Here is an 11558-nt window from a genome sequence, read left to right on the forward strand (position 1 = left end):
ACTGTAATTTCTAATAAGGAACCCATCGCAGTTTGTCTTTTAATTCTTTTCTTTTAGTTTCCTTGCGTTTTCGACTACCTTTCCCAATTTTCACCTTACTTCCATAAATTTGCATCCGAGCTTTTGCATTCTTTATATATGAATAAGGAATTCCCGCTGTATCCAACAGGATTTTATAAAAAGGCAGGTCCTCTTCCTCTATAGCACCCGCTTGTTGAATCAATTTCTTTAACACTACCATTACATTTAAACGATCGATGGGTTTTCTCAAATTTCCCTTATCATCCCACTGGAAGTCATTCCGTCCTTCAAAAAACTTGAGAAAAGCAAGGGCGTGCCTTCTGTTGGTTGGTGTTAGTTGCATATCTATCAGATGGTCGAGAGGGGGATTGCTGTACACCGCCTGTTTAGGGAGGGGGAGAGGATCGGACTCGCGTTTTAGTTTTCCCCCTAACCCTTTACGTCTTCTTTTCTTTGGCTTACTTTCAAACTTGGACTTCATCGCTTGTATCATTTGCATTTGATTACGTAGTAAATCACTATTATCTCCTCCTCCCCCACCCCCTTGCTGCTTATCTCCCTTTCCATTCTCCTCTACATTTTGTTTAGAGTTTTGAACTCTACTTTCCCCACTGTCTTGGTGGAGACTAAATCCTTCCACCGTCTTTCGTGGTATTAGGCAATACTCTTTCATCTTCCTAACAAACCCCCAATTAGACTCGCTGCTAAAGGCAGAAGTACTGAAAGTATAGCACCCCCTCTCTGCGATGATAAGATTTTTCTTTTCTCTTTAAGCGGTGTCTTTTTCCGGGCTACCGTCCTTATTTCATTCCTATATTTCTTCACCTTTTCTACTGATTTACTATCTCGAGTCAGATTTTCCTTTAAAAAGTTGGAAAAGATCTCCGATAAGCAATCAAGATGGGTCCTCTTTAGTAAAGGAATTAATTCAGACCTTTTTTTTGGCGGGGAGGTTATTTAAGAAGAGAAGAAAATCAGCATGTTTGTGTATGTGGGATTTCATTTCCGAGTTTTCCCGACTAACCTTTCAACATCCTTACTATGTATCCACGAGTTAAAACTTTGGGGATACCCTCTCCATGATACGAGATACTTGACTTTTCCCTTCCCGACTTTCCTTCTGATAATATCTATAGGGAAAGTTTCTGATATAGCCGTAGGTATTAGTTCCGCTCTATAAAAAACTCCCTCAATTTTTTCACCGGCAAGATCTTCCAGATAATAAGTCAATGGGGCCCGACTCTTGTCTACGCTTCTAATTTTGAATATTTCTAGTGTATTTTGTATTTTATACCCGCGATGGAATACAGACCGTCGGAGCTCACTCGCAATACGCACAGACTGGCCTACGTCTAGTGCATTACTATTTTGTTTGGGTTTAAACACGCTTGCTTTATACATTTTCCGAAATTGCTGTCTAATGATTTCTGGGTCTGTATACCTATGCACTTCAAGGGGAGCCAGTCCCCCTCCCAATCCTCGGTGCGGGGATCTATTATAGTTTTTTACAAGTTGGGGGAGGACGTCAACATAGACGAGGGTATTTCGCAGAGTTAAATGCTTATATATCTTTTGCTTTAGCGTACGTATAACACGCTCTGCAATGGCCGCTTTGATTTCATATGAGGACACGCTGTAAAGTTTTATATTTTTTTCTTCCAGGTACTTAGATGTAAGTTTGTTATAAAATTCCGACCCGCGGTCAGTAAGAAGGCGGCTGACCCCAAGAAATTCGGGTAAGGAAAGGATCGACATTAAGCCTTTTAACAGAGTCTGTGCTTTCTTGTTTCTGAGAGGGACAATCTTGAGGTACCGGGAGAAGATATCTATGCAAATAAGAAGATAGTTTACGCCCTTGTTAAATTTAGATAAACGCCGCATATCCGCGAGATCGCAACTGATAATAACTCTAGGAGCTGGAGACACCATTTGACGTCTCGGGAAATGTTTTCTTGTGAGCGTATGCAATGTATGAGCATCTTTCGTCGCCAAATAGTCTTTTATATTACTTACGGTAATTCCCGGGTTCAGAGCTCTAGCGGCTTTGTAGATGGATTTTATACCCCCTAAGCTTGATGGGTGTGAATAGTTTTCATATACGGTTTCCAAAATCTTTCTCTTTACGTCTCCCATTCTCCAAAAACTACCTCACACGAGGAACTCCCTGCTATATTTGTTCTCAGCTGGAGTTCGCTAGGAGTATTTAAACTTAAATCTACCAGCAAATGGGAAAAGGGTTTAGCCATAACAGCCTTTTTATATACATCCACAAATTTTTTCGATAAAGGCGAACCGAATATTTGCCTTCCTAATAACTCAACTTGAGACATATCCCTAGTTCTCAGCAAAAGCATATGCGAGGCATTTATACTTATATTCCTGGCGTATTTACCACCGTAAAACATATTTTGCGTAATAAAAATAACAGAGATATTTTTATGTCGACCCTTAGTAAAGACATCTACAACAATTTTGTCATGGACAGCCTCGAGAAAAACATCATCGAGGATGTATAATATCGAGTAGACCCCAGCTTCCGTATCGATCTCACTCATCGGGTCTACGATATTGGCGTAGAGAGAGAGTTTTGCCCCAATTGTTGGATGGGTTTTCAAAGTATGACTATCCACACCACACATAACAATGTGTGTAAACTTACTTTCATACTTTAATATAAGTTGTTCAACTAAGAAAGATTTTCCCGAGTTGGAGAAGCCAGACACAATAATACGCGCTGGCTCCCTAAAAATGTCAAAGTCTTCTTCGTTAAAACACTTGTACATTTTAACAGATCCCACATTTAACTGCGCCTGTACTTCAAATGCAAAGATATAAGTACTGTGGAATGAATACCCTCATTAATAAAAAATACCAACCCGGTTGACAATACATTTACAAAGGGAAATCGAACTTAGCAATGAGAGAGAGAGAGAGAGAGAGAGAGAGAGAGAGAGAGAGAGAGAGAGAAGTGTGTTTCCCCTTTCACGCCAATGTAGATGAATTTCCTTCGGGTAGAGGAAAGTACTCTGCAACCTTTTCTTCTCTCTTTTTCCACAAATTTTGATAAACGCGAGGAAGCGGGTCTGGTGGAGAATAAGACGCTACCGCTAATTTGGGGTGAATATTGTTGGTGGGGACCTCCCTCGCTACTTGCTCATCCTCCTCCTCCTCTACAATATCCGGATGCCCGTATGCGTAAGAATTGTATTGACTTACGTGGAAACGTTTTGCGTCAAAGGCTGAAAGGCACTTCTTTTCTACTTTGGTGGTACTCATCTGCCCCTGAACATTTCTAATTGTACGCACAGTGACGTAATTGACCCGATGATCTTCCAGGATTTGCGTATACTGTTCATGCTTCATACTAGAATGTAGGTGGCTGGGGATACCTTTTACCCTGTTAATCTGCTCCTGGTTGGCTAGTAACAGAGAATACATTTTAGGTTTCAACGCTTTCACCTCTGCTATTAATGTACTACCAGTTTCTGATTTTAAAAGCCCCAACTCGCCTTTTCTTTCATTATTAAAAAGAGGGTGGTCTTCATCGAAGTTGGAAAAATCCATATACGATTTCAGGGGTTCTTGAGCAAACTCCGAGTTAAGGTCGGGAACTTCCAGAGCAAAAATGAAACTATCTGTGTCAGTGTAAATGAGTTTGACTTTATCACCATACTTACGCTTGAGTATTTTATAAAAGAAATAATAGAGATCAAACTTGGCCGCTTCCAGAATGGCAAATCCTATATAATTAGGCATATTGATGACAACCTGCGGAAGGGTGGAAGTGCAGATAACGCAGTCTTCACTCAAACGAATGGAAGATTTTAGCCGCGGGTTACGGGCCTCTTTTAAGTAAACCGCGGGCTTCGTAACAACTCGACTTTTTTCCGCGTATTTCAAAGGGTTGAGTAAAGTCTTCCCAAAGACGCAGTTACTCATAGCCTTAAAAGCTTTTTTCTCGGTAGATGAGGTGGCCGCTGTCCTCGCTTCGATGTTAGTTTTAATGAAATCGTTCATGTAAGCACTTTGATTGAATTCATAGATTGAATGAACAGCTTCCAGTTCCAGACCTAACTCCATATACAGCTGAAGAAGGGGGAGTGAAATAAGATACTCCTTTTTACTACGGTGGGTGGCCATAAGTTTTTTGCACTTTACACTCATTTGTCCTCCTTCCTTCTCTAGCACGTTTTTACAATAGGGAGATAGATTTCTAAAGGTGACTTCTTCATGAGATAAGCATAGGGGAAGTTCATCTGTCGCTCTAGCAACTTCTTCCGAAGGTACTTTTGTAGTGACGAGGAGCCAGTATACCTTGTCTTCATTCGTGATAACATTTTCAATACCTTTTCCTAAAAACAGATCTTTTTCTTCATAGGAAAGTTTACGAATCCCACCGGAGGGGAGGTTTCTAGTCATGACTGTTGCGTATAGAGAGTTGAAATCCAAATATAGAATGTAAGAGCTTTGGTGGAGGTCTGGATTAAAAGAAGAATTTATTTCATGGTTGTTGGCTGTGAATGACTGACGCACAACGGAAGTGAACCCGCCCCTCACATTGTGTCTAATAAGATTATACAATTCTTCATCATAGACGTGATCCTACTCGATGTTACTCATTTTAAGAAAGCTGTCGAAAGCGTAGGATGGAAGTGAAACATAGTGTGGTAAATCAAGACCGTACTTACTATAAAGAATATCACGCCACCAAATGAGAATATCCCCTAATAGGCTAGTGTCTACAATGAGGTATAGGAGGAGAAAATCCTTCAGAGTTTGGCATTTGGCGATAGTCCAAAAACGCTGGGCGCGTTTATACTCCTCATCCGATAGATCACACGCCTTTAGCCTGTTGTAAAATGCCGATTGAGGGGGTAACTGCCTTTCCTCGAGTTTTGAAAGACTATCTATATAGTCATAGCAGAAAGGTAATTTACCCCGAATAATTTCACCCCTAAGTTCCTCATTCTTTATCTCACTTAACATTTCCTCCGTTAATCGTGCTTTCCTTCCATCCCTAAAATATTCAGAAGCTAAACTATCCAAAGAAGACCCAAGAAAGGCTAGAGAGTCGAGAAAAATTAAATTCCCAACAGACATTCGCTGAATTTTTAGACCTTGTTTCGTCATGATACTGATTTGGACTTTATCTTTAAGATCCTTAAGGATGAGGCCTAAGTCATAACTCGAATTGTGCGCAAAAACAGGGAGATGAGTTTTTTGTTCGCGGCATGATAAATTACATCGCCTACAGTACGCCCCAATAAAATTGTTATTAGGACTGGCGTGGTCGTGATGTCTATGTTTATCGCTCCCGTCTTTGAATGGTGTCTTGCACAATTGGCATACGTCCTGCTCAAGGAAAGCCCTTTCATCCTCCGCTGTCATATGAATGGGGAAAGTTCGCCATTGCTTTCTGATTGTCTCCCAACAAGCATTAAGGTCTGCCAGAAACTTGTCAACGCAATCGTTTCCGCAATAATAACTCGAAGCCACTCTTTGACCTAGGCAATCGAAAATGATGTAGCAGTACGCTATTGATTTATGTATTGTCTCCACACCATACGCACCGGGAGATTTCTCTAAAGCTGATTCCATATCAAAGACGCAAATATAGGAAAACTTTTGCGTCTTATGCTGATTTCTAAACCTTACTGTGCTTCCGACTGGGGGAAAATTCAACGTTACAGCGAGATCACAAGTGGCTTCATGCTGTTCTCGCTTAGAGGTTGACGAATGCTGTGATAGACAGTTATGGCAAAAGTACAGAGGGTCGAGAGATCTTACCCGGGCAAAGGATTTCACGAAGGAATGAAAATCCTTAATGAGGCATGTATGTTCCCCATCTAAGAGGAGAAGTGGGACTATGCTTGGAAATTTTTTCATTCCCCGCCTCGACAATTGCAGCAGGTACCTTCCGTCCGCGGATTTTTCCATTTCGTAAACGTAAATGGAGATATGATTTGCCAACTCGAGGCGTGAAATGTCTTCCCATTGGATGGGGAATGTGAGTTGGGAAAAATTAACGTATTCCGAGCAACGTTGAATACTATTTACAGCGCGATAAATATTTTTCCAGCGTGGAGATGGCTGTTGTTTAGCGATAAAGTAGGCAGCCAGACACTGAATTAGGCAGGAATTCCCAATTCCAGAGGGATTAAAAACCGCATGACTTCCGCGGACTTCTTTCTTAGGAAAAATGTATGTACCCATTCCAGACATTACAGCTTGGCGGTGAAAAAATAATTTAAAATTTTTGACGCCTTCAACTGTCCACCCACTCCCCCTTAATTCACTGCTTATTTGTGGGAATTTCTCTTCAATGAAATTTTCCCATTTATCTAAGAGCTTATTGATTTCACTAGCGTTAATAATCGTCGCTGGGAGCCAAAGCTCCATAGGTTCGTTTTCCGTTTCCCCTAATTTTTGAAAGCTTAGCTTCTTCATACTAGAGTTCAAAAGTCCCACAATCTTGGCTGTAAATGTTTTGTTTTTAAAATAATGAACTATTCGCACACTAATATCATCCCTACAAATTACCATAAATAATGTTGGGTCACCTACTGAGGGGGCTGAGAATTCTTCAACAACGTACAGGTCATTGAAGGCGGTCTCTCTATTAATGAGAATGAGTGCTGGTCCCGTATCAGGGGTCGAGGGGGATCCCCCAGGTGTGGGAGGCTGCCCACGTGAAACTTCACATGCTGAGGCTGCAGCCATTGCAGGTAGAGACGGTGTTGTTTTCTCCGGTAATTCCCCTCCAACCGTTTTTGTGGATGTAGGAATTGCGTAATGAGGCGTTTTATTTACAGGTAATTCCCCTCCATCCGTTTTTGTGGATGTAGGAATAGCGTAATGAGACGAATTTTTTACCGGTAATTCCCCTCCAGGAGTAAGCACTGGAACGAGAGAAAAAAGCTTCTGTTGTAGTTTATTTGAAAGGTCTAAGGCAAATTTTAAGCATGCATTGTAAAGCCAAATTGTAACACACGTAATGATTGCAATAATCCTGGGGGTTGAATATTTCGAAAATAGATAATGGTACTATACATTACATTTTTATATTAATCAGTACTTACTTGCATGATATTTCTTTTGTTTTTTGAGTGGGAGATGGGACTCACTCTTTTCAATTTTTCTTTCCGCCCTCCGCTTCTCTAAAATAAGAAAGGAACAAAACTAATAGCTAATTCACGACACTTAACATAATCGCAATATTCACATCATAAATATTTTCGAAATTTCACTGATAAGGCTATATTATACCTGGTGAGGAATTTTCCATGCTGCAAATCACGCTTGCACAACTGCTGGAAGCGCGCACACCAACGAAACTGGGCCCCCCGAGGGAAGCAGTGGCGGTCGTAAACGTTTAAACAGTGGCGGGTCGGTCGGCGAATCCTTAATCCTTAAAACTGCCGGCCCGGGTGCGTGTGTACGTTTGTGTTTACGCGCGTACTATATATAGTGGAGTCACTTCGACCTTAGGCACACACGGTAAGTTCACCAACTGAAGTCAATTCAACCTTTGACACACACGGGACCTTACAGAAAACAAGCATGGAATACTCGTACAAGAACGATGCCCATCTTCTGGATGAGGAGGTTGCCTGCTTCCAAAGGAGTGAGTTTTTTCAAAGTATTTTCATTAGAAGGTTTGAAGTTCCTTAAAAAAACAGATATTAGGTACTATGTTTCTTATATTAATCTAGGCATGTATTTTGATGTGTGTGTGTGTGTGTGTGTGTGTGTGTGTGAACCTTGATTATATTTCTGAAACTTATATTTCAATGTTTATTCCCGTAGGTGTGTATATTCCTCTGATTGATGAAGCACAAATTCGGCGAAACCTGGAAAATGTCCGGAAGGTCAAGAAGGACCTTCAAGGAGGTATACAGGAAGGAGAAGCAGCCGCTGAGCAGATGGTGAAGCAGTTGGGTACCTATATGGTAAACCCACAACAAAGCATGCTACCTTTGAATATCAGCGAGGAAATCGTAGCAACCCTCAAAGATCATGAGACTACAGTAAAGTTATTGAAGAAGGCTCTCGAAGGATGTCTTCCTCGAGAGAAGTTCTACTTAGGACTACTATCAATAGCAGTTAAGAGACGGGAAGAAGAAGAGGCCCGTCATAACAACACACAAGTCGATTTCATGTTGAGTGTCATAACCGAGACGCCGTCATCAACGGGTGTTGATATCTCCATGGGAGAAGTGGGGCCTACCAACGAGACTTGTTCCGGGGACGTGGCCCTGGAGCGGGGAGAGACTCTCTCAGATTCGCAGGTTTTGGTCACGCTCTGCGAAATGGAAGCGGAGGAAGAGAACAGGAAGAGGAAGGCCCGTGAAATGGAAGCAGAGGAGGAGAGTCGGAAGAAGAAAAAATCCAGAGGGATAGGTAAAACCCCCAAGGATAATTTAAGGGTATCGTTATCTCGTCCCTTTAAAAAAAGGGGCGAGAGTAACAATATCCCTCAAATGAAATACGGGGAAAACAGTTTCCCCGACCCCGATGAGGTTGATTTTCAAATGTTATAAGTTTTTCATATAAATAGCTTGTACTTCCATTCATATGATATTTTCATTGGAAGTTAGGCTGTCTGTATTCATTTTACAGTAATTTTGATGTTTCTTTTAAATAAACAAATATTAAGTACTATGTTTCTTATATTAAACTACCCATGGAGTGTGTGTGTGTGTGTGTGTAGGTGTGTGTGTGTGAAGCCATCTTAGCGTTATCCTCAAATATGCTAGGATAAGAGTTGGAAGGTCAACCACATTCTCTGAAGGGGCGTGGTTAGCCCTATCTACGGGTGGAGAACGGAAGGCGAAGGGTTAGACCTGTGACCGGAGGGGAATGGGACTCGGGCGGATTGGGACAGGTGCTATTATTCTTATTATTTTTATGATTATTATTTTTGATAATAATAATAATAATAATAATAATAATAATAATAATAATAATAATAATAATAATAATAATAATATTATGATAATTATGTTTGCAAACATATTCCCTTTAAGAGCAGCAAACTATGTTTACGTTCTCAAGGTTGGGTAAACAGTTCCTGGACACGTATAAACACGTATAAACACGTATAAACACGTACGTATGTCCTTACGAAGAGTAGACTGATAATAACAAATAGTTACGTCCTCAATGTTTTGTAAACAAATTCCCTTTAATAAAGACACAGTTCCCGGTCACGTACATACCCTACGTCTTACAAATCAATGTTTGTAAACAATCCCTTTAAGAGCAACACACTATGTTTACGTTCTCAAGGTTGGGTAAACAGTTCCTGGACACGTATAAACACGTACGTACGTCCTTACGAAGAGTAGGCTGATAATAACAAATGGGTACGTCCTCAATGTTTTGTAAACAAATTCCCTTTAATAAAGTCACAGTTCCGGTCATGTACCCTACGACCTTCAAATCAATGTTTGTAAACAAAAACTTATACCCACCGTCACGTACATATGTCATAACGTACCCTACGACCTTCAAATCAATGTTTGTAAACAAAAACTTATACCCCTCCGCCACGTACATATCTCATTACGTACCGAACGACCTTCAAATCAATGTTTGTAAACAAAAAACTTTAAATAATACTACACTTCGTACCCAGTGACCTTCGCCGGGTACAGAGTTACTTCCGGGTGAGCCGCTATGGCCATACCATTCATTTCCGGGTGAGCCGATATGGCCATACCCTTCATTTCCGGTGAGCCGATATGGCCAATTTATGACTACTTACAAAAAGCTAAAAGTTTTATAGATTTTTCTAAGGGGGATGCGAGTGCGTATTTAAGAGGCGTTTCATTTCAGGAAGCAGTTACTTGGGATGATTTCAAAGTTAGGTTACGAGCGATCTATGGGGGTGAGGAAGCCTTGGATGTAGTGTTAACGTTACGAAATACACTTAATCAAGCCACTATGAATCGGCTTAATGTTATTGAGAGAGCAGCTCTCATAGCTGATAGGCTTAACGAATATCAGGACATTTTAGGTAATTCCACTTGGGTTACTAACGATAACATCTCCGTGAAAGATTTTTTACGATTAATGTATTTAACTTGCATGACACTTATGTTGCCTGAAGCTTTAGTGCGGTGCTTTGATAAGAAGTTAATGCCTGCAAGTACGGAATTGGATGTCTATAAACAGATAAAGAAACACATGTCCAAGTGTCCAGATATCGATCCCGTGTTAACTCAAGTTTTTGATAAGAATGAAAGAAAACCACAAACAGTGAACGTAATTAACAGTCCAGTAGCGGGAGTGACGTGTTACAACTGCAAACGTCAAGGTCACATAAGCGCAGACTGTAGAACGAAATTTTGCTCAGTTCACAACACAGCATCGCATTCTTATAGTCAATGTTACGCGCGTAAGACACAACAATATCCTAGAAATACACAGTCAATTCCACAGTCAGTTCCATATGGAAATAAAAAGAAAAATCCTCATTTTAACAATAAGAAGAAACAACAAAATGTCAATGCAGTTCAGAGTCCGAAACAAACAAACACTTCTTCAAATATCGCTGAGCCTGGGCCGTCAAACCAGACCTCGCAAAGTCAGTCTAATTTTCAGAATGTGCAGAGCAAAGCAAATACCACATAGTTAACTCTAGAGGGGAAGAGAGTGATGTTGGGTCAAGGTCATTTATGTCAACATCAATAGTATTGAATAATCAATTTAATGTTTTATCAGATAATTGTGAGACAATAGATTTTCCTATGAAACACACGGCCGAATTAAGTAAAACAGTGCATGCTCCCATAGATTTACAACGAATTCATACAATAATAAGCCAAAATGAGTTACAGCCAACCTTATATGCTGTAAATTTAGAACACAAATCCTTTACGTTATTTTTTGACTCTGGTAGTCCACGTAATATTATGGATTTGAAGACACATCATTTGTTGTTTTCGAACTTTCCGATTGAAAAATCAGGAATTAGACTTTCAGGTATAGGAAATCATGAATTAAACGTCATAGGCATAACTCATATTCAGTTCAGAGTCGGTAATCGCACGTTTGCCGATACATTTGTTGTTGTAAAAAACATTAATATGTATCCAGCTGTAATTATAGGATACCCATCTATGGGAAATCAGAACATTATCTTAGCTCCTGCCAAGCACGGCGTGTATATCAAAGGGAAATTCTATAAGTCTTCTAATACCTTAAAGTCAGTTTTGGATAAAAAGGAGACGACAAATGTAACCGTAACGTACGTTGAAGAACCAATAACTTGTCTCACTAATAAAGAAATAATATACGCGACCCAGCAGAATTCTCGTTCACCCGTAATATCATCTTGCACCAATCTATCGAACCAAACATACCTTCGAATTTAATAGTGCAAATAAAGAAAACACTACCGGGATCTGAAATATTAATCCTATCCGATACTTTGAAAACCAACGGATTGTCTGTCACACAAGCTATTTATACAGTAGGCTCATATCAGCAATGTAATATCGAAGTCTGTAATCATTTAAATAACACGTTAGTAA

This window comes from Palaemon carinicauda, chromosome 6 (genome assembly GCF_036898095.1).
Source record: "Palaemon carinicauda isolate YSFRI2023 chromosome 6, ASM3689809v2, whole genome shotgun sequence".
Classification (NCBI taxonomy): Eukaryota; Metazoa; Arthropoda; class Malacostraca; order Decapoda; family Palaemonidae; genus Palaemon; species Palaemon carinicauda.